This window comes from Magallana gigas, chromosome 4, assembly GCF_963853765.1.
Source record: "Magallana gigas chromosome 4, xbMagGiga1.1, whole genome shotgun sequence".
In the NCBI taxonomy this organism is placed as follows: domain Eukaryota; kingdom Metazoa; phylum Mollusca; class Bivalvia; order Ostreida; family Ostreidae; genus Magallana; species Magallana gigas.
This window is the reverse complement of record NC_088856.1, coordinates 24,131,584-24,151,126: the sequence shown is the minus strand read 5'-3', so window position 1 is coordinate 24,151,126 and position 19,543 is coordinate 24,131,584. Positions and strand designations below refer to the sequence as shown.

At 32.2% G+C, this 19,543-nt stretch overlaps 1 long non-coding RNA gene across 2 annotated transcripts; it reads left to right on the top strand.

Moving 5' to 3' along the window:
- Nucleotides 1-4,825: 4,825 nt before the first annotated feature.
- LOC117685635 (uncharacterized) lies at nt 4,826-18,075 on the top strand. 2 transcript variants are annotated; one of them, XR_010713002.1, is made up of 4 exons: nt 4,826-5,149; nt 7,731-7,884; nt 13,475-13,927; nt 17,456-18,075. It is a non-coding gene; the product is annotated as an uncharacterized lncRNA (long non-coding RNA). The 2 variants fall into 2 exon arrangements; XR_010713003.1 differs by lacking the exon at nt 4,826-5,149 and adding an exon at nt 5,900-6,574.
- The last annotated feature ends 1,468 nt before the right edge of the window (nt 18,076-19,543 follow it).

The window sequence follows — 19,543 nt, the reverse complement described above, 5'->3', positions numbered from 1 at the left end:
GTGCACACATTTTGTCAAAATTCCTCATTCTTTTAATATTTCAAAGAGAGGTGGCTTTTTTGAAGAGATTTATTGAAAGTTTAAGATTATAAAAGTCACATCCATTTGTTAAAGTTAATGGATAATTTTAGATTTAAGGTAACTCCATACTCGTAAAAGTCTATGATGAAAGCTGAAAAACCGAACTGATTTCAACTTAATAGACTTAAATTTCATCAGAAAAAATATACATGCCATCACACTTTTTGAGATGCCAGATAAACATAAACTAAAAAACACCCTCGCGTGCAATAATTCTGCATATTGATAACGCCGAATTCGAAATATACCTAAGCAAACGTAAACAATTTCTCAAAAATAAAAACGTCTGTACAGCGTCTGCTGGAACTCACTTTAATTGTTTAATTTGAAAAGTTATCTTATTATCAAAAGCATCGATCGACATTTTACAAAACATTGATTTGTAAGATATGGAAGAAATGTGAAATGTTATTTAGTTTTACAGGTATTGTGGTATATAGTTAAAGTTATATCTTATTGGTATAGCATGGTAATCGTATTGAACATTTTAAAATTAATTAAAAATGTGTTGTTTTTTAATCAACCTTTCTGAATCATTTAGTTTGATATTTTAAATAGACGAGTTAAGAAAAAGAAAAGAGCAAGACCCCCCCCCCCCCCCAAAAAAAAAATACAACCCCCCCCCCCCAAACACAAATGTTTATTTTATTTATTAACAATATAGATTGAGAGGAAAGTCAGGAGTGTCCATGCGGATAAGCCGGGAGAAGGAATGTATTTAAGAATTATTTGCACAAAAGCTGAACATTTGCTATATATGAAAGGTTGGTACATGTAACTCTTATTCAGACAAGTCCAGTGCAATGCGCGTCTCTGACACAGGTCCCAGTGCTCACGTCGAAAAGCTCGCCTTGTTGGCACTTTATACCCCTAGCCGTTCCGTTCTTGCACGTGAAATACGCATCACAAGGGCGATCGTGAAATTGGTAACTTCCGTCAGCTTTTCCGATACAAGACGGAAGAAGGCCATTGCTGTTCTCGCTTGCAGGTATTTCATAAGAAGGGACGCATTTACCATTGTATGGAAACATGTATGTTCCCCAGGTATCATTTTTTGGGCAACATCCTCTCGATATTACCCGTTCTTTAAAACAAATTTTGTAACAAGGGCTTCCCTTTTTTTTATCATCTTCTAGAAATCCATCCGGATCACCTATACAATGTGGAACAAAATCACCACATGTTGGCCCAGGCCGACGGGAGTGACAGCGAATATCTGTCCTTTCATAGCTACCTGCAGATATACAAATTGATTACTTTAAAATGTTAATGTAAGAAAGAATTTAATAATCATGTTTAGAAGATCTCAGCATACCAGATATACAAAAAAATGGCTACATCAACAAACAGACGTAAAAGTGCTGACGACGTAGGACAATACTTGCAATAATATTTCTCTTCGTGGCGACTCCCACATTTGACGTCGGTGAAATTTTCACATTGTAGTGTGTCTATCGAAAACAGATAAGGATAGATGCATTCTGTCAGATGCAGAACAGGATGGCAAAAACCATCAATAAGATCTCTGTCTTCTAACATCGAGCAGTTGTAATATTGTTGACACTTAAATGGATGTGGCAGGACCAATTCTGGGTGTATTTTACAAATGTCAAGCACCATATCATCTGGAAAAAAAATATATTGTATATATGTAATAGGACACATGGAAGGGATATATATATATATATATATATATATATATATATATATATATATATAATGATTCATTATATCTACTAAAATTTATGATAAATAATCAATGAAAACTCTTGAACAGCGAACTTTTTTCAAATGAAAAATTTGCTGTTTGAAAAAAATACATGATCTCAATCTCGCAAAGTTGTCGTTCTTTTTCTTTTGCAAAATGCGGCTTTTGTTTATGTTTACTGTATGAAATTTTTGAAAATATCTTGTTTTAACTAAAATTGCACATTTTCCCGCCTGTTTGACATATATACTTTTTATCAATCATGCTTTCTATCAAGTAACTTTCTGCTGATTTGAGAAATTTTTTCAAGGTGTAGTAAGGCACCTTAACTCACAACAAAAAAAAGAAGTATTTTTATCTTTGTTTCAATTTCAAAATACATTTTGTTGAAAAACAAGTATAATAATATCCAATGAAATGATTTTCGAAAAAAAACCCGCCAGTTTGGTTAATATCCGCTCTTATTTATTGTCTGGTTATTATTACAGATTCTTTAAGTGTACCCCACTGATTGCTTCTATTGAGTCAATTGAGTTTCTCGCCTTTTTACGTGCTAGCCACACATAAGTAGCTTATACAAACACTCTGAGCCCCCAAATCACTTTGTAATTTACCGATAGCACTGGGCAGACAGAATTAGTCACGCATCACAGCACGTGGCTTGGGTAACTGTCAAGTGTCATATTCAATTACTGCAGTTCTTTTATAAAGTGTAAGTAATAAAAAGAATGCGCTTAATAAAGAAGGTTTTGCCCAATTCGTGTGGGTTATAAGATTATTCTATCTAAAGAAGTTGTTAAAAAAACGAATTGTATCATGTATGCCTTGTTAGATTTAGTCAAAACAGGAAGTTGGGAAACAACCCGAAATGAAAGTATGTTAGCCGTTCGAAAGTCTATTGGTGGATCATGTAATTTCTCCAGCTACAATAGTAATAGTTAATTTTAGCAAATGGTGGTGTCCGTCGAATCTACCAAGTTCACAAGATAAGCGCATTCAAGACGGGGCGAAACTGTTTGCAAATGTAGACAGGTGAAAATTACACGGGGCAAAAATAGCCCTATATACAGCATGTCTCATGATAGACCATTGCTTGAGGAATTTTGATCCTTTAAGTTATTGGTGTATATTACATGTCGGTGAGACTTTATCTCAAGGAAAAAGTGTGTTTCTATAATAGGAAACAAGAAATCATATTGACGCAAGCGTCAATTGAGCCGCAAAAATATAATTGTTGTATGAATCATCATTGGTTGTTTACATAAAAACACACCACAAAAAAGAAAATAACGAGTTGGTTGTACTAATTTTAATGGTAGAATTTAATTCTAATTATTTTATTTTCAGGAACACGTTTTGAATTTTAACATTTTTCTATTATCTTTAAGAATAGAGTTCGTTACTGTAATTTGTTTGACATAAAGCTTAAAAACGGATGATGGTTCTTTTCAAATTTAAAGTTTTTACTTTGAAAAGAACACAAGTTACGCATTTTTAAATGATATAAGGCTAAATTGCACAAAAATCGATATCATATGAACACCATCCAAATGTATTTTCCAAAATTATCGAAATACATTGTATCTCAAATATTTTTGGCCTTGAATAATTGATGGGTATGATTTATAATGTTTTCTTAAGATAATGGACTGGAATTAATTTTTACAGAATATTAAGTCATTATTTTGTGTATTTGAGAAAATATTTAAAATAAATAATTTCAGAGGTGTTTCGTACTACATGTACCTTAAATGTGTATCAAATAACGGACCGCCTCCTGGCGGCCCGTAATAATGAATTTCTATGTGTAAATTAAATATTATTTTGTTTTTTAACATGGTGGAAAACTCTATGTTGAGTCAATTTTTATATGTAAGTTTAAGAAAAAATGTCTACTGCAAAATAAGGGGATGAACCAACGTTACAATCACTTTAAAAGAGGATATACAGTGCAATGACCATTTATTTTAAAATCTTTTATTATTATTCAACAACATTGTATCTGAGATTAAAGTATTGTTTTATTTATGAATAAATAAATTCTATCAAATCTTATAAACTATGAAAAATGAAAATTTTACTAAAAAATAGGTATGTTTTATTTTATCTTGCAATCAAATTCATTTACGTTGTTAATTTAATTTTGATTGATTTATCATAATTCATTGTTTGATCACATGCTGTGCTCGCCCACACGGTCGCACCGTAAAACATATTATTAATTGAAATTGTGCTGAAAATCATTTATTCAGACGAATAGGATATAAAGAAAGAGGAATTTTGACAAATAATTTATTCATTTTCCTCATTAAACGTTACATTATTTTGCGCAGAGATTTATACTGTAGGTGCACTTGTAAAGTTAACAAGAATTGCATTGTGACGTCACATTTTATTTACACCCGGCTCAAGTCGGTTGTACGAAAATTGACACCCGGCTGGTTAGCCAATCAAATCTCGTGCTTTACCCACTAATTATAGATTGTGTATATCAACGCCTCCAATCTGTTAACAATGTATTACTAAGATACGACATTTTTGCGGGGTTGTCAAGTTTTCGTCCATGTATGAGAGCTTTTTTTGTAACTAGGAAGGTCCTTTGAATCCAGAATCGCTTGGTACGCAACGAAAAGGATGCCCGATATACACGATCTAAACTAAGGCTATACAAATTAGTCACGAGGCTTTCAACTTGGTAAGCAAATGCGTTATCTTGACGAAAAACAAATTGATGTATTAACAAGCACACGTAGCATATTAGCCCAGGTTTTCGCAAATTTGTTTAAATGGAAGGTGATAATGATCATCGAAGCTGATAGACACTCTATGTTTGACTCGGAATCCTAATGGTACAGCAATGATTTACCATTTGTCATTATTTGTTGGCGAAGGAAAGATTAACCCATTTTGTTTTGTCCTTGTTTCAGTGAAAAGTCAAATGTTTCTGTATCCAGCACATCAAACAAAACTTTTCTTTCTTATTAAAAGGCTGGTTTGTCTCTGTGTGTGTGTGTGTGTGTGTGTGTGTGTGTGTGTGTGTGTGTGTGTGTGTGTGTGTGTGTTGGTTTTACCGATGCTCCGAGGACGCGAGTGTATAAAAACACCTTTACTCCGAGGACGTAAATTTCTCCCGAGGACTTTTTTCGGGTCCTCGGAAAGATTCTGTCCCAATCAACTCAAAATGACGAAATATATCATGTGGTGAAATTTGGTGAAAGTCCTCAGAAGGTCGGTAAAATGTGAATGTGCGTTTCCCGGTCACACAGTTTTATCGGACGCCATAACACACACTTGTTGTTTTCGATGCGCGCGCATCTCGGCGGCGGAAGTGATGATCAATCAAGATCTCTGGAGGTCGTAGTAAGTATTTACAATATTTTTATATAATATAGATTGTTTTATCAATGGTTTAAGAAGCGAAAGTGATAATTAACAATAGTTAGAATATTCTTATACATGTTTAATTGTAATTCAAACGCGGGGGTGTTAAGGAAGCATATGGAATCTGAGTTACATGTAATTCCGTGAAATCACAAATCTTAGTTATTATGTACATATTTAAATATCTAAGCAACGAAACGGAGATCAAAAACAAATAAAAAATACTGAAGACAATTTTTTTTCCAGAAATTAGTTTGTATTACGTAGATTTACACATTGATGACGTCATGACTAAAAGTTGAATGTCGTGTGAATTTGATCGAAAAACATTGTAAACATATTCAAAATATAACTTATCTAAGAACTCTAATAAAGTATTGTGGTGTGATTTATTGAGAATTGAACATAAGAATACTTGGGGAGATGTTAGTTTTATCAATCATTCGCTAAAAGGTATGTAAATTTGCTTTTATTTCTCGGCCAGGCTTTCCTCTGTCGTTGTTTACGATATAAAAATCCGACTAGATCAACACTACCCCGTATATATTGAACTTGAAATTTTATACGTATCGTTAGTTTGATCAATGCTTAAATTGAAAATAGCTAGAATCCCATGTTGTGTGTTGTTTTGATGCAATTTGCCGTTTTCCGTGCAAACTATAAAAAAGTTGGAAAGGTTTTTCGAGAACCGGATAAATAACTTTTTAATAAGGAAGAACATTGAATTCTAGCAGGGGTTTTGATTAAACTAAGATGTTTTGCTTTCACTTGTTATGTTTATTTTATTTTTGAAACCGCGGGGTAGTGTTGTTCTATCTCATTTTATGTTAAGGAATATACGTAAGCTATTTATAGTTGTCACGTGATAATGCACCAATGTGGCAGTTATGTACAACCCGATTTTATTGCACTGACATCTATTTTAAAGGATAATACTAAGTGTTTGATCTTATTCAAAATAATTATTAAATTTCACGATTTTGAATATAACAGTCAAAATAAGACGCTAAATTGCCCATATGCTTCCTTAACACCCCCGCGAACGTAAACAAATCCAAATGAAATGTTTTGAAACCTACATACTCTCTATGATTATATTGATCTATAGTTTCATTGTGCTTAGTCTATCGTTTAAAATCTTTTTATCCAGTTCAAATTCTTTATTCGATTAGATTAGTATATACCATACAAAGTATTTCTTTATTTTTTTAATTACAAAACACTAATTCCATAATTTCAGTTACAAAACGAGAGAAAATGTGCTGTTTGAAGGGCATGGTCATTACATTAGCCAAATATTTTCATATTTTGATGTTTAGAATACTTCTTTGAGGAGTTTTCATAGCCAGCAAAAAATTGATTCACTCGTCGGATTATAAAGTGATAGAGAGCTCACAAATCCTAGTAAGTTATATAAACATATATCAAGCCATGATTTCGGTTACATATTAAACGCCGAGTTCAAAATGTAATTATTTTTTAAACAAATTCTAATGTATCAAACCCTGATAACTGTTAATTTGTGTTAAAAACGAAACAGCAAAGATAAAACAGAGTTAGAAACAGAATATTAACTGGATTATTTAACAAAAGATCTGACATCTACCCTCCTGCCCCTCCCCCCTGAATAAATAAATAATAAAACACTATCATACTGTGACTGATATTGTACCAGTAAATAATATACAAACATGTTCATTTATTTTAATATCATTAATAATTAATATAAAGGCATTAATATTTATTTGTTTTCAGAAACTATAGAATTTATCAATTATAGTGAAAAACATGTGCTTTTTAAAACTTTAGTTATAAGTATCATGAATTCTTACGCATCTCAAAGAAATATTGGTCATATAAAATCCTTAATGCTGCTTTGTCCATTTTTTTGGTTTTTACAGTATCAAATAATTTTCCATACAAACCAATTATCTTAGAAAGTTATGCACTTTCTCCTATTTACACCAGCAGAGTCGGTCTCCTTTCAAAGTTAGAAATATTCAAAGTAAAAAAATTAATTTCTTTTTGGGCAAATGAAAACACAAACCAAAATGCATCATGGGAATGTTTAGAAAACGGAACCGTTTAATTTACTAATTTCACAAACTAATTTCACAATATTTTTTAATACATGTAGATATATTTATACTCATTTATTTATTTAAAATTTAGCCTATTGTAGTTGTAAACTGTGGCTATCATTCATGTGCGTCGCGGATCTACAGTGAATCAGGGGTCCCCCCTCTACCTCTGGAAATTTCTGCATTTTAATTGAATTTTACTCTTTTACTCCCACTGCACAAAAAAAATTCTCTTACACCCCTGATTGTGGAAAAATGCAGGGTCCGTGCATGGCTCGATAGTTTGTCAGCCCGAATGTTAAAACGAATCTTTTAACAAACATTCGTTTTAACATAATGCTATTAAGTAAAAGATTTACATCTATGTAAATGTCAAGATATATATTGTGAATTAATGGCGAGTTGATTATTATATCAATCCCCATGTTTGTTTACATATCGGAAACATCCCTAGTACGAATTAATTTTTTTTTCGTCAGAAACGCCGCCACTGTCCAGCGGGAGAGAAAACTGTCAGTTGACCATAGCATCACAAGTTACTGTGGATTCTGGTTATTTTAAAAGTGAAAATCATGAAGAACTTTCGTGTATTATTTAGGGATGGAGGACGGGTGCCATGTTTACATTCGCAACGTAAGTAGGTCAGACTCAGTCAGATTACAATATTCAGCTGTTACACATACTTGATACTATGATATTTGTTAATCAGCTGTTCAAGTTCCTGCATTTTTTACTAGGGAATAACAGTTAATATAATATATTCCATTTTGAACTGTGCAAGACGAACTTCTACACATGCATGATCTATGAGTAATGTAATTGCAGGTTTTGGTAAATGTGAAATTAAGAAATACCGGTAAACAGAATGAATTTAAACAATTTCCAATCATGAATTAACTTTATCCATAAACAGGTTAGCATATCTCAACCTCAAGGTTTAATATTTTAGACCTAAATCATATTTGATAGAAGATGTCTGTGTATAAAACATGATTTTTTATGCTTTGAACATGTTGAACAGCTGTTGAACATGGGTGAGGCAATTTATACATATACTGGCGTGTGACCAGTTCTCGCCGAGGGTGTCCGGTCAAGTCGTACACAGACCAACTCGTATACAGGTCAACTCGTATACAAAATTTCCGCATAAAAAAACGAAAGTCAACTCGTATACAAAAAAATCCCGTTACAAAATCGAAAGTCAACTCGTATACAAAAAATTCCCGTATATTTAACCGAAAGTCAACTCGTATACAAACAATCACCATAATTTGAAAGTCAACTCGTATACAAAAAGTTAGAAACAAAACGTAAAAGTAATTTAAAGTAACTTAAAAACACTTGGTTTCTTGTAATAAAATTTCTTTAAATATTGCTTCCGTAATTCAGCGTAAAAATGACATATAAGAATAAAATGGATGTTATCAACTATTACAAAGATTGCAGATTCATATATAATTATGTTTAATTGTGCATTATGATTAAACTCGGTAACGTTGTGAAATTACAACAACAAAATTAACGATAATTAATTGTGTCAATCCAATCATTATTATTTGGTAACTATTTCTACACATTAAAACAATAATTGTTAAAACAACAAGCGCGGTGTTTCTTGCTTCTCCAAACGGATGACTTCTTAAAGGCTAATTAAGATACTTCTCATTATTTTGTTTGAAAAAAATATATCCAACTTTCAGCCTTTATATGTCATTTCCCAAACTTCTTTCAACATGGTACGACACGTGCGCCTGTGTGTTTCCTGTCGATTTAGTATACGGGAATTTTTTGTATACGAGTTGACTTTCGGTTTAGCATACCTATTGTATATGCTGAATTTTTTGTATACGACTTGACTTTTAGTTTTTTATGCGGAAATTTTTCTATACGAGTTGACTTTTGTTTTTTTATGCGGAAAATTTTGTATACGAGTTGACCTGTATACGAGTTGGTCTGTGTACGACTTGACTGTAAATCCTCGCCGAGTACCATTTCTCGCCAGTACATTGTGACGTCATTTTATCAACACATAAAATTATAGACGAAAAATGACATCACAATGTACTGGCGAGAAATGGTACTCGACGAGAACTGGTCGCACGCCAGTACTTGTTTTAAAATACTGTCAGATTTTCCTTCTTGGCAAGAGTCAATGATTAATTATGTCAGCTGCTCACTAGACTCAGTCGGCTGGTCACTTAAAGGCCGAACATTTTACAAACGCTCCCTTTTTTACCTGTACAAACTTCAAAATAATGCCGCTTGTCAATCAAGTTTGAAGCAATCGCACCCATGAAGTTTGATTGCAGTGATCGTCTGAGCGTGATCTGGCCAGGTCCGTGGATTTCTGTTTACTAGCAATTTACAACGTCATCTTTGATATCTTCCGTCACATATAGATTTTTTACATAACTGGTATTATCATTGTTTTAAAAAAAATAATTATTCAGTAATTGAATGAAAATACAAAATTTATATTTGAATCATGTTGAATGTATATTACCTAATAAATTCCACAAAGATGAATGAGCAGCCTAAAACATATAAAGTTTCTTTTTTAAAACAAACTTATGAGCTATTAAAGCTGTATTTACTGGTAACACACTCAACTGGTCACTCGAGTATCCAATGCAGAAAAAATGAAATTCCAATATCATTTTTTTAATTAAAGAAAGTAAACATATTCTAAAGCAACATTGTCTAATGATGTTGTCCATACTTAACACCTCTGACATATATACATTTATATACATATATAGCATTCCTTATTTCAACCTTTTTATATAAAATCTTGTTTCATTGGTAACAAATAAATTGGCAAACTAATTGTACCTAGCTGAAAGGTTTATATGATACAACTGTAACTAAAGATTTTTATAATGGCAAATGACTTGATCCCTATAAAATGATAAATGAACATTATATAGAGCCTGTTTGGGAGGGTAGCAGCAGAGAGAGAGAGAAGAGAGAGATATTTAAATTATCTTAGTCAATGACCCAATTGTTATTATTAGTCAGCCCGCAGGCTGACTAATTAAGTTAGGATGAAACTTCAATTGCGCTTGCTTAAATTGGTATTCTGGGAAGGAATTATATAGACAGTTCGTGTTAGAGAAATTCGAAGAAGTTATGAAACTGGTCAGTTTCTAGGTCAAATTGCGCATCGGAAGACTGCCAATGGGAATTGTCTGCAGCCACAGTCCAGACTCCGTGTACCGTATATTTCCCGACCTCTTAGTGAGATTGGAAAGTAAATATATTGGTAGTGGTTTGCGACGAGACCATGAAATTCATAGAGCTATGTTTGCAATGTGACAACTTTAAGCATTAAGTAGGTGCGCAGTCATACATTGCATTTTCACCACTACACGCTTATCTCCTCACCTACATGTACAGCCATATAAAAATAAAGGTGCAAACTAAAAGTGAACCCGCATATTATTACTGTTCTGGAAACTATTTATCTTGTATTTTAATAGATTGTGTATTCTCTTTGGACCTAAAAATTAAAAATTCCGATGGCTGACTTTCTTAGCTATTTAAAAAGCTATATATAACCTTGTTTCAGGATTAAATTATCCAATTTCTACTACTGATAGTCATAAAGGTCTTTAAATTCTATTTGTTATTATAAAAATTCCATAGTTATAACTAGCATTTGGTATTTTCATTTTTCTGTGTTACTCATTTTTCATCTAACACTGTATTTTGTGCAGATATTGTAAAGGAATCATTAAAATAAATATAAAATGATTACAAAAAAGGTACGTAATTATATAAGACGTTCATGTGATTTAAACAGTATATCATGTCCGATATCAAATCAGATGATCTCAGTTGGATGCTATTTCTAAACAATAAAATGTTTTCTTTGGTGCTGAGTCATGTGGATACAATACCCGCAACGTTATTTTTTACAAGATTAACAGACGGATAGTATTCACGCATAATAGATTCTGAATAGGATTATAATGCACGGTAGAACAGTATATACTCGCATGATACGATTGGATTGATTCATGATAGAAAAAGATAAAATTAATGATGTTCATAATTGCTTCAAATGCTCTTCACAATATACCTTATAATTACTGTACAGAATTTTATTTACATTTATTGAGTTGTTAATCCTAGCTGCTTCATTTATAGAATATACAAACATAACAAGTTAAAATTTATTAAGGAAAAATATGAGCTTAAATGATCAATAATTTATCAATATTGGTAACATTGTTTTCATTACCAAACACCCCAGCCAATCACCGCAAACATATCTCATCTCGACATCAAATCACATGGAAAATAGCAGGTTTATTTAAGTAAACAACCTCCGATCCTCAGCAATATGTTCGATAACTCTTAATTATCCGGATTTCTTTTATTTGTACCATAAATCTGACTTTTTTTACACACAATGTTAATTAGTATTCAACTAGTGGGCTAGTATAACCATTAGTCACACAACTAAATGCTTCATGGCGTAGTGGATCCACGGAGCACTTCCACTAATATACATGTACATGCATGCCACTGATGCACCAGTACTTTTTTTTTAGCTCAACTTTTTTCTTTATTTTATTATATCCATCATACTAGGCAAATTTGCAATAACTTTGTAAAATGCATGGACACCATCTAAAAATTCATTTTATTTCATTTATAAAGGTTGATAGAAAAATATCATTGTTATGATATGAAAAAAATACTTTGAGGCTGACGATCTTAGAACCTTAAAATGAAACTCTTGTTTTAGATAAGTATAAAATCGTTTATAAGTACCTTCTTTTTGTAAAAAGAATGCATCAAATAACGATGGAATTGTATTACATACAAGTTAATGCTTACTGATCAGTTATACACTGCGTACGATTTAATATATTCAACCTATAGGTAAATATGTTACCTTGTTCCTAAGAACTTTGATTGCTAACATCAATCTTTCATTTCCATTGCTTAAAATGTGATTTACATGTAATATTTTATTTAATTTTAGTCTAAAGAATTTAGAAATTAGTATGATATAATGCTTGATTGTATATTGTATATTAATTGTTTGATAACTTATCGTATACGGTGCACTGAACGACTTGTAACTTCAAAGTAAAGTACTTGCATGTAAAATGGTACCAAAGGTTCAACGCGATCGAATAAATGGAAAAACTGTTAGAATTGAACAATATATAAACCTGATAAGATTAACACACGATAGGATACTAGGATTAACGCATGGTAGAAGGTTATATATACGAAAGATACAATAGGATTGATAAACTGTACAGGATAGGATAATTTAAGACAGGATAGGATTGTAAAAAAATATGTTGCAGGTACTGTGTGAAAGTTATAACACAGCCTAGCATTGCTGATAAAAAACACAACTTGCCTTAATATGTATTTTTTTTTCTGCAATGCTAGATACCTTCATAGCCAGAATGAAGCACCAAAGAAAGCAATAAATCGTTTAGATAAAATGTACCTACAGTTGAACTTCGATATCTCGAACACTGATATCTCAAATACAATTATGGATATGTCGAAGTGATTTGTAAATCACAACCACTTATTTTTTTAAGTGTGTTACCCTCGATATCTCGAATACTCGGATATCTCAAAGTTTTTAAACAGTCCCATCTAGTTAGAGATAACGAAGTGTGACTGCATTTACTTGCAATGAAAATTAAGGTAAAAAAGTTTATTGTCTCTTGAGACAGTAACTATATCCTGAGGTGAAGCCATGGGAAATAAGTTCTGTCAAGGGAGACAATATTAACTCGCTATTGTCTGAATATAGTCGGTAAATACTGTAGATATCTTGTTATACATTGTACCAAAGAAAACTTTATTTGTCGGTGATGCAGATTTTCTTGATGGTAAACAAATTAGAGTCAATCAACAGACTTAGAATTTAACATAGCAACTGGGTTTACAACAGAGGTGTTCTGAGATTAAAAATGAGGGAAATCAAATGCTGCCAGTGAATGGTTTCTATGACTTTTCACATTGGGCAGATAGCAAAGAAACTATTTTACAGTTATTGAGTAGCATATGTTTATTCTTGTGATGCATGACACATGAATATATAAACACTTGATCCAGGGCATACTCACAGTACTGCCTATACATATTGCTTTTTGTTGGAGATCATTCATATAAAGTAATATAATTGTAATTTTATTATCTAAATACAGAGTATTAAAAAAACACTTTTCAATTTATTTTTTAGGAATATAAGCAGACCAGTCTATTTGTTTTCTGGGGGATATGACGATAGGACCATATCTATAGCTGTGTGATGGGAGGTGAATTTCATCATGACCTGATGATGGAAGAAGTATAATTGACAGAGTATCATGGAATCCTTGTAACCAACCTTTTCTTGTTGATGTGGATTTTTTAAATTAAGGAAACTGACTAAAAAAATTACATGCTGAAGGATCAAGAAAATGATTCCAATAAAAGAACTAAAAAGCCATTTCACCAGTTAAAAGTGTGGATGATATTCAGTGTGTTCAAAAAGTTGAATATATAATTATATACACAAAAATGCATTGATTAGGATGCAAATTTGATACAGATTTAAGAATCATACAGTGTCAAGATTCATCAATAGTGTGAAACAATTTATCAATAATATGGCAACATGCGACTGATATTGGATTAGACATCAACTTATGAGGTACGTATTTTATATATATATTTTAACGTGTTTAATATGCCATTTTAGTTAAATTGATCAAGGTAGCTAGCTTGCTTAATTGGTAACGTTACATTAATTTATTAAGATTTAATCTAAAAAGTACGTAGCAAATTCATACAGGTTCATTTTTGGTATACGCAATTATTTGCAAGTTGTATATTTAAGAAGTTTCTACCCCTGATATTAGTCTAAGATTGACAAATGGGCAAAAAAATATGTATTATACTTGATGAAAAATTATGATTTAAAAATTTTGATTACCTAATTCAGTAAATATGAACAAAAGTCACAATCTGCAGTTCACAAGCCTGCAGATACATGTACTTTAAAATGTTTAACCACTGAGCTACATTGATGCACCAGACAGGCTTGAATGCTGAATCTGAGCCATTACTAAGGTTTCAGATGCTGGGTGAGGTTAAGATTTGTAGAGCAGGTGTAAGTCTTTGGTGCAGGTGCCCTTTGATAGCCATTTCTAAGTTACTACTGGTTCTAACTTCACCAAACTTGTATGGATGGTGTGTCTTATACATGTAATACTGATGCATCTGACAGGCTTGAATGCTGAATCTGAGCCTTAGTTTTGGATGCTGAAGGAGATTAATTTTTAATAGCTGGTTAAAGTTTTTGGATCAGGTGCCCTCTGATGATTTTATCTTAGTTATTACTGCTCCTAACTTCACCAAACTTAAATCATATGGATGATGGGTCTTATGATACTGATGCACATGACAGCCTTAAATGCTGAATCTGAGCCATATATATAGGTTTCAGATGCAGGATGAGGTTTTATTTTTGGTCAGATCATATGTTTTATAGATAATAGCTTGCATAGTTGATTTAACTATTAATATAAATGTATCGCAGAGGAAGCAGCCTTATCTCTATTATCAAGGATGCTGACAAAATATATCTTTGTAATTTATTATTACTGGTCCTAACTTCACCAAAATTGTATCGATGATGTGTCTTATGATGCTGATTCACCTGACAGGTTTGAATGCTGAATCTGAGCCATAGGTTTTAGATGTGAGATGAAGTTTAGTTTTTGGAACAGGTCACATGTTTTAGTTATAGATACATGTTATAGCTTGCATAGTTGATTTAGCTATAATATAAATGAATCACAGAGGTAACTTCAGAGCCTGATCTCCATTATCAAAGATGCTTAAAAAAGCTCCTACCTCACTCAAACTGCTTGATGGATGTGTTTTCTGTTAAATGATATAGCATGATTCCTATGATATAGTATTGTATGATATGATACACTATTGTTTTATATGATACAATATTATATTATTTATTATATTGTAAAAAGTAATATGATACAATATGATATTGTATCAAATGTTTGTACATTATGATATGATATTGTATCATGATATCGTTATGTAAAGTATTGAATGATATGATACAATATTTATATAATAGTGTTGTGTTGTGCATGTACTATGCCTAAATAGTAGTCTGACAGGGTTTGTTACATAGTGCACGAGCTGGAGGCGAGTGCACTATGTATCAAACCCTGACTAGGGTACTATTTAGGCATAGTTACATGCACAACACAACACTATTGTTATTAAATATTATGCCAAGTGTTGTATATACTGACGTGCTTTGCTACAAGTAGCTGTGATGTTTGAGTGTTGTCCTGTCCCAAAAATAATCACCGGAAAAGCTAGCGTTTGTTCTTTCAAATTAATCAATTGATTTCAAATTCATCGATTATTTAATCAACAAGTTGTTGTACAATTAAAAAAAATCAACAAAGGATTATGTTCTTTTTAATTAAGAAACGAGAAACGTTTCACCTTACCGAGAAAACTCGAAATGTTTAGCAGACAAAATCTCATTGAATTTTGTTCTTGTACATTCTTTATCAAGCGTCATTCCAAAAAGCGTTTTTGTGATTCTCATGTTGAATTTCTTTAGAAATTGTTTAATCCATTTATTCAAAAGTTTATCAAAACTTATATAACTTATAAAATTATCGTCAATAATGAGATGTTTTTGGAAAGATTAATAATTTCAATTGCTTGATGTCAATCATAAGTTTCTACGTTTTATATATATAAATACCGTCAGATGCATCATCGGATGCTGTAGCATAACAGTAACGCGTTGGGCTTCAAGACGCAATGCTTTTAGTGGCAAGAGTTTGAAACCCGCTATTGTATCAGATATGATACAGTATTTTATAATTTGATATTGTATTATATAAATAGTGCCTGTTTGGGAGGGTAACAGTTGAAATTGACACCCCGAGAAAACCATTGTCAGCCGACGCGAAGCGGAGGTTGACAATGGTTTTTGAGGGGTGTCAATTTCAACTGTTATCCTCCCAAACAGGCACTATTTATTTTGTTATACTGAATGTCTTAATTTTTAAGAAAATTTTACTGCTTGCATATAGGAATAACGTGAATTCTACAGCGAACCGTACGCGCATAATTTTCGCGCATGTAACAATTTTTAATGTTACCCGTTGCTATGTGCGTTGCTAACGCTGAGGGTAATAGAAAATATTATGAACTGCGTCTTAACCAATCAGATTTCAGTTTTTAACATGAAAGTATAACAATATATAATGAATTACTATGTCACATGATATGATATCATATGAAACTGATATCATACAATATTGTATCAAATTATACATAAAGCTAGTATTGTGTATCAAATATGATACAATTACATACATGTACAATATAATACCATTCTATATTCTTTCTTTTATATTGTTCTTAATTTGATTCTAGAACTGATATTTTGTATACTGGTAAAAACTTGTATCAGAAAATTTTTTTAGTCGGTTAATATTTCAAAATAAACCTTGTATCTAGTTGTATTTTCAAATATATACCGTTGATTCCTTATTAGTGCAAACCCCTCTTATTTTATGCAAGTACTTACATGTAATTCCATGATATTGCAGTTGTGTATTTAATAGCTAGTGCAAAATAACTTCTATCCTAATTTCTTATAGTTCAAAACTCTCAGAAAATAATAGTGAGGTTTTAAAATCCGCTTTGCGTGCTTCTCGTGTCATTTTATGCGAATATCAATTCCTTGTGTTTAATTACATGTAGGAATCTACAGTAAATTGATTAAAAAGATAACATCTGTCAGGTCTAGCTACTTTGTGTTAGTTTCCGAATCCCTGAATTTATAATCTCACCATCTACAATTCTGCTGTTTGGGATACAACTACATGTATGTATACATACATCGATCTTACATGTATTTACATATAAGTACATGTAAGAAAATGTGTCAATTATACTCAATGTTTAGCCAATCTCAAAATTACACTGAAAACCTGAGTTCAGTTGCATGTACAAATGTTAAATACTCTTCTTCTTTTTTTACCCCTACACGGCCTTTTATTTGTACATTGACTAAAACTAGAATTTTATTTTTTAATAGTTACATGTATTTGTTACTAGTTATTGTTTTAAAGTTGATGTAAAAATACTATGTTTAAATGTTTGTAATATTTCTTTTTAGGAAATCTCAAGAAAAGAGTTGGACATAATACCAAAGATATGAATGGAATACAAATGGAAAAGAATCACCATGGCCCATACTAGATGCAACTTGAAGTTGAACACTTTCGTGCAATTTATAATAACTGCATGCTTGATAAATTGGAATGATAAGTTTTCAGTCCATACATATAACTTAATTTAATTTTGGGAAATTTTATCAAAGCTGAATTTAAAATTGCATGTGAATGTTTATTTTTGTATGTAGTCAGTACATATTATATTGTGGAATCATCGTGGTTGTGGGGGACCAATGTTCATGGCTTTCGTGAGTAACTGGCTTGCACACAAATTTACATCCCCTTGAATGTATACACAAGCAAATATTTAGTATTTATTGATAAAATAGAACTTGCTACTGAAGAAATTACCTCCCCATGAACTAGGAACAGTTTGGTAACCAACGGACATTGACCCCCACAAATAAAAATGATTCCACAGTACTACATGTACATAGAAATTATCATAATTAATTTAGCTTCTAAAAATGAACATGTCTGAAATATATTTATTTGAAATCATTTAAATTTTGTTTAAGAATGAATTTGTTACAGAGAATAAAAGCATGTAATCTAATAACAAGGTTCATTTTCATTGTATATTGGGCCACTTTTTTATTAGTTGTTTTTCAAGAACGACTGACCAAAATTTAAAAAAATACTACAATATGTATAAATTTGTATCAAAATGTGTCTTTAATGTTTATGTTTTTTGATCTACAGACCAATTAAAAAAAAAAGGTCTTGAAAAACAACTAATAAAAAATAGCCTTAAGGGGTTGGATTGTGGGAGAACATTTAAGAGGGTTCGATGGTCATAGCCATTTTTGGACTCTATTAATCTTCTTTAGAAGGAGCTCTATAGTATCAATCAGACCCAACCTAACACCGGGTTAACTTTTGGGGTTTACTCTGGGTTTTCTTTTTGAAAACTTGGGTCCACTCTGGGGTTACTTTGGGTTTACTTGGAAATTGCTTTTGAGGTCAACTACGCACTGAAGTGTGAAGCAGACCTGTCTTTTATCTTACTATCCTACTGTCTGTTATTCCTGCCCTATGTATATTTCGAATACACATTTAGCGTCTGCTTTCAGAGGTATACCTCTGACCGGGTTTACTCTCTGGGTTTCCTTGGGTTTACTCTGGGTCCACTCTAGTAAACCCAGGGTTTAGTTGGGGTTTACTTTCTGTTAGGTTGGGTCTGATCGGTACTGTATAAACAATGTAAAGTCATCATGGCTTCTGTTTAATATAATTATATCCAACTTTTAAGGTACATGTATATGCGATTGGTAATTTGCTGACTATTAAGCCTTCTTAATTATAACTTGTAATTTGAATATTCATCTAAATGGCATGTATATGCAAACATCGAGTACTCTTCTGATTGCATGTGTTTACAGATCAAGTACAAGCACAGGGTCCTTTGACTGCATTTATATAACTCAAGTACAAACACAGGGTCCTCTGACAGCATGTGTACAGCTCAAGTACAAACACAGGGTCCTCTGACAGCATGTATACAGCTCAAGTACAAACACAGGGTCCTCTGATAGCATGTGTACAGCTCAAGTACAAACACAGGGTCCTCTGATAGCAAATGTACAGACTGGTCAAGTACAACAACAGGGTCCTCTGACTGTATGTTTACAGATCAAGTAGAAAGACAGAGTCCTTTGACTGAATGTATACATATTAAGTACAACAACAGGTTCCCCCTTACTGAAAATGTACATATATTTACAACCAAAGGACAAGCTGATCTAAAGTTTTCTTAGTGTAAAATATTCAGTGAACCTGTGAATATTAAACATACGTATGTTGTACCCCTACTCCCTACCCCCCGAAAGAAAACGTGGACACCCGAAGTTAAATGTAGAGTTGAAATAGGTACATGTACTGTACATATAGGAATATGATACTGTACATGTAATAGCAGAAGAAAGCCCATTCAATAACTCATCTAAACGACGCCTGTAATTTCATTATTGTATTTGTATTATAGCGAATTTTTCATTTGTAATCTCGATCTGCCAGACCATGCATGTATA